Source organism: Drosophila novamexicana, unplaced genomic scaffold (genome assembly GCF_003285875.2).
Source record: "Drosophila novamexicana strain 15010-1031.04,08,12 unplaced genomic scaffold, DnovRS2.1 tig00002134-arrow-arrow-pilon, whole genome shotgun sequence".
Taxonomy (NCBI): Eukaryota; Metazoa; Arthropoda; class Insecta; order Diptera; family Drosophilidae; genus Drosophila; species Drosophila novamexicana.
Genome location: NW_020824945.1, coordinates 12,179 through 26,408, shown reverse-complemented (window position 1 = coordinate 26,408; position 14,230 = coordinate 12,179). Strand labels below are relative to the sequence as shown.

Sequence of the window (14,230 nt, the reverse complement as noted above, 5' to 3'; positions counted from 1 at the left end):
AGCGTGTCGGTATTAACTTATCGGCTAAACGCGTTTTTGGTATTTTTATTTGCAACGATATTTATCGTCCTGCATTACTCATCTTTAGGAGCAGCATCAATGGCAGCGTTTCCTGAGTTTTGGCCCAGTAATCCGCCGTGGGAACCTGCGTCTTATTGAAAACCGTGGTAACTTCCTCTGTGGCGGCTATCGCGCGTCATGCATCTCACTCAGCTGGCAGGTACGCTTATGATGGATGGCCACTCGGGCAATTCAGGAAGTGAGGGGAGCCCACATGAAGCTGCTGGGCTATACCGTCGCTCATGCCAATTAGTGGTTTGGCTCAGTGGATCGTCGTGGAGCAGATCATCTTATCTGAGTATTGCATGTCAGCTGGCTTGGCAGCCGCAGCAACGCATTGGGTGGCCCGCAGTACAGGCCGGTTGCAGTTCAGGGTGCTAGGTGGAGCCCACAAGGAGCTGCTGAGCTGTTGCATATTTTGTTCGAGTGGGCGATGCCGATGCCGTCGCTCACTGCAAATTGTGTATTTAACCAGGAGGCCATCGTGGGGCGTATCATCTTCTTGGTAAGTATGTAAACAATTTTTTTATTTGTGCTTTTGCTTGCAAGACAGCGCATCATCGTTGTGGTTAGGAAGCTTCTAATGGCGTCTCTCACACGCCATGCAGTTTGACCAGGAATTGTTTGTATGGGCGATGCCGGAGCAGTCGCCCACTCCAAGTTGGGTATTCAACCAGCAGGCCGTCGTGGAGCATGTCATCTTTTGGTGAGTATGTATTTTAAAACAATTTTTGCTTTTATTTATGTGCCTTTGGTTGCAGGACAGCGCATTTTCGTCGTGATTTGGAAGCGTCCAGCGTCGTCTCTCACACGCCACGCAGCTTGGCCAGAAATTGTTTGACTGGGCGATACCGAAGCAATCGCTCACCTCAAATTGAGTACTGGGCCCAGTCGACCGTCATAGGCGCATCGTCTTTATTTGCAGGACAGCACTTAGTGTCATGGTTTGGAAACATCCGTTGGCGTCTCTCACTCGCCACGAAGCTTGCCAGTAATTGCATGTCAGTTGGCTTGGCGGTCACAGTAACGCATTCAATCGGCTCAATAGTAATGGATGGCCTGGAAGCAGGCCGGTAGCGATTCAGATTGCTAGATGGAGCCCAACAGGAGCTGCTGAGCTGTTGCCCACTTTGTTTGAGAGGGCGGTGCCGGAGCTGTCGCTCACTCCAGGTTGAGTATTTAGCCAGCAGGCCGTCGTGGAGCATGTCATCTTCTTGGTAAGTATGTGTTTTAAACAATTTTTTGCTTTTAATTATGTGCCTTTGGTTGCAGGACAGCGCATCATCTTCGTGATTTGGAAATATCTGGTGGCGTCTCTCACACGCCACGCAGCTTGTCCAGAATTTACATATCAGTCGACTTGGTAGTCACAGCAGCGTATTAAATCGGCTCCGTTGTACTTGATGGCATGCAAGCAGGCTGTTTGCGTTTCAGGATGCTGGATGAGCCCACAAAGAGCTGCTGAGCTGTTGCATATTTTGTTTGAGTGGGCGATGCCGAGGCACTCGCTCACTCCAAATTGAGAATTTGGCCCAGTTGGCCGTCGTGGGCGCATCGTGTTCTTGGTGTGTATGCATTTAAAGCTTTGTTTAAACAGTGTTTAATTTGTGCCTTTGTTTGCAGGTCAGCACTTCTGTGTCGTGGTTTGGAAACATCTATTGGCGTCTCTCAGACTCCACAATTTGTCGAGGAATTGCATGTCAGCTGACTTGGCGGCAAAGTATTAAATCGGTTCCGTTATGAGTCAGGATGTTGGATGGAGCCCACAAGGAGCAGTTGAGCTATTTCATATTTGTTTTGGTAGACGCTGCCAGTGCCGTTGCTCATTCCAAACTAATTATTTGACCCAGCAGATCATCTTGGGAGCTTGCGACTTCCATGTCTTCATTTAGAACGCGTTCCAATGTTAACCGGACTCTCTGGAGGCCATGCTCCAGGAGTGTTTCGTGGCTGATGGCTGTATTTATCTGGGTGTGTTGTAGTTGCGGCTGCTGTGGTTGCGTCAGCGATTGCAGGTTTCCTGTCCCCTGAGGTGATGTCGTTAGCTGCTGTTGTGGCGTAACTGATGCCTGTTGAGTCTGCATTGGCAGAGTATGCTGTGTTTGATGATTCTGCTGCCTCTCGTCCACATAGTCTGGTAGGATTAATCGCTGGATTGTTGGGGGTTGGCCTTGGATGTTAGCCACTAGCTCTTCACGTGTAATTTGTCCGCTTCTATACATTCTTCTTAACGCATTTATTCTTAACTCCCCAAATCTTCTAGGTATTTGCTGGAGTTGGTGCCTGGCCTGGATGACAGTCGTCGTTAGCTGAGTCTGGCAATATTTTCTTACAAATAAGTTACACATGATACATTGTTTTTTTTTTTTTTTTTTTTTTTTTTTTTTTTTTTTTTTTTTTTAACACCAGTTACTAATTAATTAATTATTCTTATCTTTCCAGGGGACTCTGGTGAATTCGCAAGCGGGCGTGCCTTTCGATGTGCGAGTTGCCTCCAGTTATGTCCGGGTCGCCACTCGCTAACTGGATACTGCTGCGGCGTCCGTTGCCGTTGGCCACATGTCGCGTGCCGTAGTGGACTTTGCAAGGAATGCGGCCCAATTTGGAGCTGTTCCTGGTCTGTGGTTGGAAGATGCCTGTGTTGTTGCTGCTGTGCTAACTGAGGGGATCGCTTGCGCTTGGTGCCTGTCGGAGTTTGTTGTTGTAGCTTAGTGTGCTCACTGAACCCTTGCTGCCTATGCCGGTGATGCCGTGGCGGAGGTGATCGGGTTGGTTGTGCAGGTGAGTATGTGAACTTCACACTTGTCTCAGTCAGTGGTAGATGTGTATTATCTCCATTTGCAGATATTGATGGCTGCTGCTGAATGATCCCCGGCTGCCCTTGTCGTTGTTGCCCTGGCTGAGGGAAACTCATTGGCAGACTTTGTTGTTGTTTTTGTCGTGGTTTGCGGAGCTGCTCTGCTGAAACTAGTTGCTGCTGTTCAATGATCTCTTGCTGCCTTTGTCGTTGATAGCGTGGCGGAAGAGATTTAATTGGTTGTGCAGGTAAATGTATGCATTCCACACTTGGCTCTTTCATTAATTTGTGTATTTGATCTTTCCTTGCAGGGATGATTCGCTGTTTCGTTGTTGATGAGGCTTCTGCCTGGCTCTGCTGCTGCCGCTCCATACTCCGCAACTGTGCAAAACTTCGTACAGTTGTTCGCTTAGTAATCACTTGCTGCCTTTGTTTTTGACGTCGTGGCAGGGGCGACCGAATTGGATTTGCAGGTAACAGTGTGCATTTTATACTTGGCTCATTTAATAATTCGTGTATTTGATCTTCCTTTACAGAATTAACTAGCTGCATTTTTGCTGGTGGGCCTTCTGCCTGGCTCTGTTGCTGTTGCTCAGTGTTCCTCGGCTGCCTTTGTCGTTTGTGTCTTGGCAGAGAGAAACTCATTCGCTGGCTTTGTTGTTGCTGTTGGCATAAATGGAGGAGCCCCTCTGCCAATTGCTGCTGTTTAATGATATCTTGCTGCCTTTGTCGTTGGTGCCATGGCGGAAGAGATTGAACAGGTAAGTGTATGCACTCTCTACTTGGCTCGGTAAGTAATGCATATGTTTGATATTCGTTTGCAGAAATAACTCGCTGTGACGTTGATGGTGGGCCATCCGCCCGGATCTGCTGCTGCTGCTCGGTGTTCCCCGGGTGCTCTTGTCGTTGTTGTCCTGGCTGAGGGAAACTCATTGGCTGGCTTTGATGTTGCTGTTGCCATGGCTGGAGGAGCTGCTCTTGCAGCTTTTGCCGTTGATGCCGTGGCAAAGGCGATTGAATTGGTAGCGCAGGTAAATATGTGCATTCTATACTTGGCTTGGTCAATACATATGTTTGTTTTCCATTTTCAGAATTAGCTCGCTGCGCTGTTGTTGATGAGGCTTCCGCCCGGCTCTGCTGCTGTTTAATATTCTCCGGCTGCCCTTGTCTTTGTTGTCCTGGTAGGAAGGAGCAACTTGGTCGTCGATTTTCGTTTGCACTCATCTTACGTTTTTTTGCCAATTGGTCTAGGTGAGTCGAAGGCGGCTCTGCAGGTCCAAGTTGCCTCCGTCGTTTAGCTGAGGGCTGGATTTGCTGCTGGTCTAAAATCCCAAGTTGACCAACTCGTTGCCGTGGAAATGGAAATCGAATTGTCTGTTCAGGTAAGTGAGTGCATTTACTATTAGGCACCGATAATGAAGCCTGTTTTATGAATTTGTTTCCAGATTTTTTAAGCTGAGTAACAGGCAATTGCTGTAGAGTTTCTCGCTCGGTATCCCAGTGCTGATCTGGCCACTTCTGTGTCATGTTGGTTTCAGACCGAATTTGCTGCTGCTCAGTTGTTCGCTCGATGATCACTTGCTGCCTTCGTTGTTGACGTCGTGGCAGGGGCGATCGAATTGGATTTGTAGCTAACTGTGAGCATTCTATACTTGGCTCAGTCAATACATCAATTTGTTTTCCATTTTCAGAATTAGCTGTCCGCGTTGTTGTTGATGTAGCTTCAGCCCGGCTCTGCTGCTGCTGCTCAGTGTTCCCCGGCTGCTCTTGTCGTTGTTGTCCCAACTGAGAGAAACTTACTGGTTGGCTTAGTTGTTGGTGTTGCCATGGCTGGAGGAGCTGCTCTGCTGAAGCTAGTTGTTGCTGTTCTATGGTATCTTGCTGCCTTTGTCGTAGATGCCATGGCGGAAGAGATTGAATTGATTGTACAGGTAAGTGTATGCATTCTATGCTTGGTTCGGTAAATAATGCATATTTTTTATATTCATTTGCAGAAATAACTCGCTGTGACGTTGATGATGGGCCATCCGCCCGGATCTGCTGCTGCTGCTCAGCTGATCGCTCGATAATTAAGTGCTGCCATTGTTGTTGATGTCGTGGCAGGGCCGATCGAATTGGATTTGCAGGTGACTTTGTGCATTCTGTACTTGGCTCAGTCAATACATAAGTTTGTTTTCCATTTTCAGAATTAGCTGGCCGCGTTGTTGTTGATGTAGCTTCAGCCCGGCTCTGCTGCTGCTGCTCAGTGTTCCCCGGCTGCTCTTGTCGCTGTTGTCCCGACTGGGAGAAACTTGCTGGCTGGCTTTGTGGTTGCTGTTGCCATGGCTGGAGGAGCTGTTCTGCTGAAACTAGTTGTTGCTGTTCTATGATCTCTTGCTGCCTTTGTCGTTGATGCCATGGCGGAAGAGATCGAAATGGTTGTGCAGGTAGATGTATGCATTCTGTATTTGACTCGGTAAATAGTGCATATGTTTGGTGTTCATTTGCAGAAATAACTCGCTGTGACGCTGATGATGGGCCATCCGCCCGGGTCTGCTGCTGCTGCTCAGCTGTTCGCTCGATAATTACGTGCTGCCATTGTTGTTGATGTCGTGGCAGGGCCGATCGAATTGGATTTGCAGGTGACTTTGTGCATTCTGTACTTGGCTCAGTCAATACATAAGTTTGTTTTCCATTTTCAGAATTAGCTGGCCGCGTTGTTGTTGATGTAGCTTCAGCCCGGCTCTGCTGCTGCTGCTCAGTGTTCCCCGGCTGCTCTTGTCGCTGTTGTCCCGACTGGGAGAAACTTGCTGGCTGGCTTTGTGGTTGCTGTTGCCATGGCTGGAGGAGCTGTTCTGCTGAAACTAGTTGTTGCTGTTCTATGATCTCTTGCTGCCTTTGTCGTTGATGCCATGGCGGAAGAGATCGAAATGGTTGTGCAGGTAGATGTATGCATTCTGTATTTGACTCGGTAAATAGTGCATATGTTTGGTGTTCATTTGCAGAAATAACTCGCTGTGACGCTGATGATGGGCCATCCGCCCGGGTCTGCTGCTGCTGCTCAGCTGTTCGCTCGATAATTACGTGCTGCCTTTGTTGTTGATGTCGTGGCAGGGCCGATCGAATTGGATTTGCAGGTGACTTTGTGCATTCTGTACTTGGCTCAGTCAATAATCCGTATATTTGGCCTTCATTTACAGAATTAACTCGTTGTGTTTTTGTGGGTGGGCTATCAGCCCGGCTCTGATGCTGTTGCTCAGTGTTCCCCTTCTGCCATTGTCGTTTGTGTCCTGGCAGAGGAAAAGTAATTGGCAGGCTATGTTGTTGCTGTTGCCATGGCTGATGGGGCCAGATTGGAGGCATGCCGAACATGGCTATGGTCAGCTCAAAGGCTCGCTTCTGCTGACAAACTTCGTGCTGCGTTTGCTCGCCTGCTAGTGTATATTGCTGCCTTATCTGCTGTGGCCTGAAGAGTTCGTGCTGGATTGAATCCGCATGTGATTCAGTCGACCCCGACAATTGGTGATGTTGCGCTGTTGTATCTTCATTAGGCGCCTCGTCGAGTTCGCGTTCCATGTGCAGCTGGAGGAGCTTTAGTCGTGTGGCAAGCTGCTCTTCATCGTCAATGAGCAATTGTTGTTGTGGCTCGTTCTGTTGCTCAGTCGGAGGTGGCGCTGGCAGAATTAGACGTTGAATTACTAAAGGCTGGTCTTTGATCATGTCCTGGACCTGCTCTAGCGTCATCTCTCCATCCCTGTAGCTACGCCTCAATGAGTTTATCAATGATTCACCGAACCGCTTTGGTGGTTTTGACTGCTGGTGTTGCCGGGTGAGCGAAGTGTCTGCAAGTCGCAAGGCATCCTGCTTCTCTTTCTCCAACCTCAGCAACGTTGGCAAGCCGTCGTGCTGTGTCTGCTGTTGTTGTTGCGGTTTCTGCTGTAGCCGTTTTTGGAGTGGTAGAACATGCTGGTTTAATTGCTGCTTGTATCTCGGCCGTTGCAGACGTTGCGGCACGTGTGGATGGAGAATTAATTTGCGTGCTTCCACATTCGGATGGATACTGAGTGAGGCGGCAAACCTGCCACTAGCAAGCTGAAATGTTTCCTCAATTGTCTTTATATTATAGGTGTCTCTGATTGCTTGGTTTCTGGTAAACCAGGGGGCTCTCATGGTCCTACGTAAAGTGATGTTCTGTAGTACCTCAAGGCGTTTTAGCTGCGCATTTGATGCCAAAGCTCCATAAATAGGTAAGGCATATTGCCATATTGGTACTATGAGCTGTTTATAAATGACTGCTTTACAGGTGTTTGACAGCTTGCTATCCCATCCAAGCATCCACTCCAGGTTTTTATATGTGGCTCGCAGACGATTACAAAGTTGTGTGATGTGGATTGTGCAATTTAGCTTCCGATCCATGTGGAATCCCAAATATTGGTGGCATGTTTTGGTAACAATTGACTGTTCGTTCAAACGTGGTGGACGCAAAGTATGCATTTGATCAATTCTATTTGCAGTATAGATGACGTGTGCCGTTTTATTGGTATTAATGCTTATACACCAGCGATTGGCCCAGTTATTGAAGCAGTTTAGGTACGCTTGGTTAATATTGATTGCACTTTGGGCTGTGGCGGCCTTGCTCATTATAATGGTGTCATCCGCGTAAGTAGATAGAAGCATACTGTCGTCGTTGTGTCTGTGGAAAAAGTATTGTGCATCCGCTGGGAGTGGCATATCAGACGAGTATATGGTGTACAAGATGGGGCCGAGAACACTACCCTGTGGTACTCCGGCACCAAGTTTACCAAGCTTTGACTTGGTCCCATCATTGCAGCATACGATGAATGTTCGATTTTCGAGATAACTTTGCAGTACATTGAATAACTTGATTGGCATCAGCTTGATTAGCTTCCATAGGAGGCCAGTATGCCAGACTCTGTCAAAGGCCTCGCTAATGTCAATGAATACTGCAGAGCAGAACATGCGGTTCTCATACGCGTCTAGAATAAACTGGGTTACTCTAGCAAGTTGCTGCTCTGTGCCATGTTCTTTCCTGAAACCGAATTGGTGGGTGGGTACAGCTTTGGCGAAGTCATCACATTCGAAAAGTCTGCGCATGAGGAGCCTTTCGAATATCTTCGAGAAACCCGCCAGAAGGCTTATTGGACGATAGGATGTTACGCTGTCCGTGCTTTTGCCAGGCTTCAAGATCATCGTGATAGCAGCACACTTCCACTGCTTAGGAAAATGCCCAAGTCTGAAGATGCAGTTATAAATAAGTACCAGGTAAGTAATTGCTTTCTGTGGCAACGATTTAATAGTCTGGTTATCTATGTTGTCGAGGCCAGGTGATTTATTCAACGTTAGAGAGCTTATAACCAGCATAGTCTCGCTTACGGTTACTGGTCGGAATGGTAATGTGTTAGATTTAGTACCACTAACAATACTAGCTGCGCCGCTTTCCTGCTGTAATTTTAGTTGCTGCTGCTGTGCCAACTCATGTGCTATATTTTTTCGCATTTCATCCGTGTTGCTAAGAATTGGCTTGAATCGTTGTTCCAGATGTGATGCAAAGACCTCAGCTTTTTCATTGCTGCTCCTTGTCCAATTATTGCTGCTGCTGTTGCTATCCGGGCTTGTTTTGAGCGGCCAGTTGGGCTCTGGTTGCCGTTTAAAGTTTTTAGTAATTTTCCACAACTTCTGCATTTTGTAGCGATCGTTCGCATCAATTTTATCGAACATTTTGTTTATGTGCTCAGAGTTGGCTAGGCGCAGAGCCTTCTTTAAACGATTCTGGACGTTATTGTATCGTTTTTTCAAGCACGGTGTTCTCAGGATCATAAATTCGCGCTTGCATTTGTGCTTAAGCCGAATTAGTTTTTTTGTTTGGCTATTTAGAGCATAGTTGCCAGAGTTTATATGACGATGCCGGTGTTCTTGTTGGTGTGGACGACGAGGTAAAGGTGTAGCAGCTTTGGCAGCGTTGTAGATATTATTGGTGAGTATATCGATCGCATCTTCGATGTCGATGCCTGATTTGATTTCTGTATTTAGCAGAACTCGCTGGTTTAAATCTTCTTGGAATTTTCTAAGATTTACTTTTTTTGGCAGAAGTCGACGTCTTGAAGACTGCGTTTTAGTTATTGGACCTCTGACTCCAAGTTCAACGTGGATTGGGAGGTGGTCGGAATCTAAATCGATTGTGGAGTGAGTAACGAGTAATCCTTTACTCAGTCCACCGTAGACGGCGAAATCAATGGCGGACGGTTTCTTCTTCTTGTCGTAAGGAAAGTGCGTTGCACCTCCTGTTGCAAGCACATTGTAGCGATTGTATTTATGAATACACTCCATTATGGCTCTACCACGGCGACAGGAACGAGTATTGCCCCACCACTGATGCTTTGCGTTCCAGTCGCCGCAAAGGATGAAACTGGAACCTTTGATGAGACTGTCGAAGTGTTTGAATAGCATCTTAAAGTGATTTGTAGACCAGGTATGTTGTGGAGGGCAATATATTGGCGCAATAATGACCGTGTTTATTCTGTTGTTTTCTTCAGTGGTCACGGTAATTGGAGCACATTGCAGGAACGATGCTGCTTTTTTTTCAGGTTGCTGTGCACTATTGTACACGATGAGGGCTTGCTGTCGAATGAGACAATCGGCAGCTTACCTATTTTATTTGTGCGTTACTATCGAGCAACTTATTCAAATATAATTAGCGTACATATCGATACTTAAAACAAAGTGGCAACTCCGCATGCGATGAACGAGAATTCATCGCATGCATCGGAAGTGATCGACTGCAGTGTATTGCAGTCTGGCAATATTTTCTTACAAATAAGTTACACATGATACATTGTTTTTTTTTTTTTTTTTTTTTTTTTTTTTTTTTTTTTTTTTTTAACACCAGTTACTAATTAATTAATTATTCTTATCTTTCCAGGGGACTCTGGTGAATTCGCAAGCGGGCGTGCCTTTCGATGTGCGAGTTGCCTCCAGTTATGTCCGGGTCGCCACTCGCTAACTGGATACTGCTGCGGCGTCCGTTGCCGTTGGCCACATGTCGCGTGCCGTAGTGGACTTTGCAAGGAATGCGGCCCAATTTGGAGCTGTTCCTGGTCTGTGGTTGGAAGATGCCTGTGTTGTTGCTGCTGTGCTAACTGAGGGGATCGCTTGCGCTTGGTGCCTGTCGGAGTTTGTTGTTGTAGCTTAGTGTGCTCACTGAACCCTTGCTGCCTATGCCGGTGATGCCGTGGCGGAGGTGATCGGGTTGGTTGTGCAGGTGAGTATGTGAACTTCACACTTGTCTCAGTCAGTGGTAGATGTGTATTATCTCCATTTGCAGATATTGATGGCTGCTGCTGAATGATCCCCGGCTGCCCTTGTCGTTGTTGCCCTGGCTGAGGGAAACTCATTGGCAGACTTTGTTGTTGTTTTTGTCGTGGTTTGCGGAGCTGCTCTGCTGAAACTAGTTGCTGCTGTTCAATGATCTCTTGCTGCCTTTGTCGTTGATAGCGTGGCGGAAGAGATTTAATTGGTTGTGCAGGTAAATGTATGCATTCCACACTTGGCTCTTTCATTAATTTGTGTATTTGATCTTTCCTTGCAGGGATGATTCGCTGTTTCGTTGTTGATGAGGCTTCTGCCTGGCTCTGCTGCTGCCGCTCCATACTCCGCAACTGTGCAAAACTTCGTACAGTTGTTCGCTTAGTAATCACTTGCTGCCTTTGTTTTTGACGTCGTGGCAGGGGCGACCGAATTGGATTTGCAGGTAACAGTGTGCATTTTATACTTGGCTCATTTAATAATTCGTGTATTTGATCTTCCTTTACAGAATTAACTAGCTGCATTTTTGCTGGTGGGCCTTCTGCCTGGCTCTGTTGCTGTTGCTCAGTGTTCCTCGGCTGCCTTTGTCGTTTGTGTCTTGGCAGAGAGAAACTCATTCGCTGGCTTTGTTGTTGCTGTTGGCATAAATGGAGGAGCCCCTCTGCCAATTGCTGCTGTTTAATGATATCTTGCTGCCTTTGTCGTTGGTGCCATGGCGGAAGAGATTGAACAGGTAAGTGTATGCACTCTCTACTTGGCTCGGTAAGTAATGCATATGTTTGATATTCGTTTGCAGAAATAACTCGCTGTGACGTTGATGGTGGGCCATCCGCCCGGATCTGCTGCTGCTGCTCGGTGTTCCCCGGGTGCTCTTGTCGTTGTTGTCCTGGCTGAGGGAAACTCATTGGCTGGCTTTGATGTTGCTGTTGCCATGGCTGGAGGAGCTGCTCTTGCAGCTTTTGCCGTTGATGCCGTGGCAAAGGCGATTGAATTGGTAGCGCAGGTAAATATGTGCATTCTATACTTGGCTTGGTCAATACATATGTTTGTTTTCCATTTTCAGAATTAGCTCGCTGCGCTGTTGTTGATGAGGCTTCCGCCCGGCTCTGCTGCTGTTTAATATTCTCCGGCTGCCCTTGTCTTTGTTGTCCTGGTAGGAAGGAGCAACTTGGTCGTCGATTTTCGTTTGCACTCATCTTACGTTTTTTTGCCAATTGGTCTAGGTGAGTCGAAGGCGGCTCTGCAGGTCCAAGTTGCCTCCGTCGTTTAGCTGAGGGCTGGATTTGCTGCTGGTCTAAAATCCCAAGTTGACCAACTCGTTGCCGTGGAAATGGAAATCGAATTGTCTGTTCAGGTAAGTGAGTGCATTTACTATTAGGCACCGATAATGAAGCCTGTTTTATGAATTTGTTTCCAGATTTTTTAAGCTGAGTAACAGGCAATTGCTGTAGAGTTTCTCGCTCGGTATCCCAGTGCTGATCTGGCCACTTCTGTGTCATGTTGGTTTCAGACCGAATTTGCTGCTGCTCAGTTGTTCGCTCGATGATCACTTGCTGCCTTCGTTGTTGACGTCGTGGCAGGGGCGATCGAATTGGATTTGTAGCTAACTGTGAGCATTCTATACTTGGCTCAGTCAATACATCAATTTGTTTTCCATTTTCAGAATTAGCTGTCCGCGTTGTTGTTGATGTAGCTTCAGCCCGGCTCTGCTGCTGCTGCTCAGTGTTCCCCGGCTGCTCTTGTCGTTGTTGTCCCAACTGAGAGAAACTTACTGGTTGGCTTAGTTGTTGGTGTTGCCATGGCTGGAGGAGCTGCTCTGCTGAAGCTAGTTGTTGCTGTTCTATGGTATCTTGCTGCCTTTGTCGTAGATGCCATGGCGGAAGAGATTGAATTGATTGTACAGGTAAGTGTATGCATTCTATGCTTGGTTCGGTAAATAATGCATATTTTTTATATTCATTTGCAGAAATAACTCGCTGTGACGTTGATGATGGGCCATCCGCCCGGATCTGCTGCTGCTGCTCAGCTGATCGCTCGATAATTAAGTGCTGCCATTGTTGTTGATGTCGTGGCAGGGCCGATCGAATTGGATTTGCAGGTGACTTTGTGCATTCTGTACTTGGCTCAGTCAATACATAAGTTTGTTTTCCATTTTCAGAATTAGCTGGCCGCGTTGTTGTTGATGTAGCTTCAGCCCGGCTCTGCTGCTGCTGCTCAGTGTTCCCCGGCTGCTCTTGTCGCTGTTGTCCCGACTGGGAGAAACTTGCTGGCTGGCTTTGTGGTTGCTGTTGCCATGGCTGGAGGAGCTGTTCTGCTGAAACTAGTTGTTGCTGTTCTATGATCTCTTGCTGCCTTTGTCGTTGATGCCATGGCGGAAGAGATCGAAATGGTTGTGCAGGTAGATGTATGCATTCTGTATTTGACTCGGTAAATAGTGCATATGTTTGGTGTTCATTTGCAGAAATAACTCGCTGTGACGCTGATGATGGGCCATCCGCCCGGGTCTGCTGCTGCTGCTCAGCTGTTCGCTCGATAATTACGTGCTGCCATTGTTGTTGATGTCGTGGCAGGGCCGATCGAATTGGATTTGCAGGTGACTTTGTGCATTCTGTACTTGGCTCAGTCAATACATAAGTTTGTTTTCCATTTTCAGAATTAGCTGGCCGCGTTGTTGTTGATGTAGCTTCAGCCCGGCTCTGCTGCTGCTGCTCAGTGTTCCCCGGCTGCTCTTGTCGCTGTTGTCCCGACTGGGAGAAACTTGCTGGCTGGCTTTGTGGTTGCTGTTGCCATGGCTGGAGGAGCTGTTCTGCTGAAACTAGTTGTTGCTGTTCTATGATCTCTTGCTGCCTTTGTCGTTGATGCCATGGCGGAAGAGATCGAAATGGTTGTGCAGGTAGATGTATGCATTCTGTATTTGACTCGGTAAATAGTGCATATGTTTGGTGTTCATTTGCAGAAATAACTCGCTGTGACGCTGATGATGGGCCATCCGCCCGGGTCTGCTGCTGCTGCTCAGCTGTTCGCTCGATAATTACGTGCTGCCTTTGTTGTTGATGTCGTGGCAGGGCCGATCGAATTGGATTTGCAGGTGACTTTGTGCATTCTGTACTTGGCTCAGTCAATAATCCGTATATTTGGCCTTCATTTACAGAATTAACTCGTTGTGTTTTTGTGGGTGGGCTATCAGCCCGGCTCTGATGCTGTTGCTCAGTGTTCCCCTTCTGCCATTGTCGTTTGTGTCCTGGCAGAGGAAAAGTAATTGGCAGGCTATGTTGTTGCTGTTGCCATGGCTGATGGGGCCAGATTGGAGGCATGCCGAACATGGCTATGGTCAGCTCAAAGGCTCGCTTCTGCTGACAAACTTCGTGCTGCGTTTGCTCGCCTGCTAGTGTATATTGCTGCCTTATCTGCTGTGGCCTGAAGAGTTCGTGCTGGATTGAATCCGCATGTGATTCAGTCGACCCCGACAATTGGTGATGTTGCGCTGTTGTATCTTCATTAGGCGCCTCGTCGAGTTCGCGTTCCATGTGCAGCTGGAGGAGCTTTAGTCGTGTGGCAAGCTGCTCTTCATCGTCAATGAGCAATTGTTGTTGTGGCTCGTTCTGTTGCTCAGTCGGAGGTGGCGCTGGCAGAATTAGACGTTGAATTACTAAAGGCTGGTCTTTGATCATGTCCTGGACCTGCTCTAGCGTCATCTCTCCATCCCTGTAGCTACGCCTCAATGAGTTTATCAATGATTCACCGAACCGCTTTGGTGGTTTTGACTGCTGGTGTTGCCGGGTGAGCGAAGTGTCTGCAAGTCGCAAGGCATCCTGCTTCTCTTTCTCCAACCTCAGCAACGTTGGCAAGCCGTCGTGCTGTGTCTGCTGTTGTTGTTGCGGTTTCTGCTGTAGCCGTTTTTGGAGTGGTAGAACATGCTGGTTTAATTGCTGCTTGTATCTCGGCCGTTGCAGACGTTGCGGCACGTGTGGATGGAGAATTAATTTGCGTGCTTCCACATTCGGATGGATACTGAGTGAGGCGGCAAACCTGCCACTAGCAAGCTGAAATGTTTCCTCAATTGTCTTTATA

The 14,230-nt window shown here is 47.5% G+C and overlaps 4 long non-coding RNA genes across 6 annotated transcripts; all 4 read left to right on the top strand.

Annotated features, from left to right (window-relative positions):
- The first annotated feature begins 3,538 nt into the window (after positions 1-3,538).
- LOC115768955 lies at positions 3,539-4,582 on the top strand. 2 transcript variants are annotated; one of them, XR_004018652.1, is made up of 6 exons: positions 3,539-3,618; positions 3,682-3,888; positions 3,949-4,038; positions 4,109-4,239; positions 4,303-4,484; positions 4,549-4,582. It is a non-coding gene; the product is annotated as an uncharacterized LOC115768955 (long non-coding RNA). The 2 variants fall into 2 exon arrangements; XR_004018651.1 differs by having other exon boundaries at positions 4,303-4,494; positions 4,549-4,580.
- Positions 4,583-5,065: 483 nt separating this feature from the next.
- Positions 5,066-5,573, top strand: LOC115768958. Its single transcript, XR_004018654.1, has 3 exons — positions 5,066-5,283; positions 5,347-5,478; positions 5,539-5,573. It is a non-coding gene; the product is annotated as an uncharacterized LOC115768958 (long non-coding RNA).
- A 4,172-nt stretch (positions 5,574-9,745) lies between these two features.
- LOC115768954 lies at positions 9,746-11,856 on the top strand. Of its 2 annotated transcripts, none has more exons than XR_004018650.1 (9): positions 9,746-10,115; positions 10,179-10,379; positions 10,443-10,604; positions 10,668-10,892; positions 10,956-11,162; positions 11,223-11,312; positions 11,383-11,513; positions 11,577-11,758; positions 11,823-11,856. It is a non-coding gene; the product is annotated as an uncharacterized LOC115768954 (long non-coding RNA). The 2 variants fall into 2 exon arrangements; XR_004018649.1 differs by having other exon boundaries at positions 11,577-11,768; positions 11,823-11,854.
- Positions 11,857-12,339: 483 nt separating this feature from the next.
- Positions 12,340-12,847, top strand: LOC115768956. Its single transcript, XR_004018653.1, has 3 exons — positions 12,340-12,557; positions 12,621-12,752; positions 12,813-12,847. It is a non-coding gene; the product is annotated as an uncharacterized LOC115768956 (long non-coding RNA).
- Positions 12,848-14,230: the final 1,383 nt, after the last annotated feature.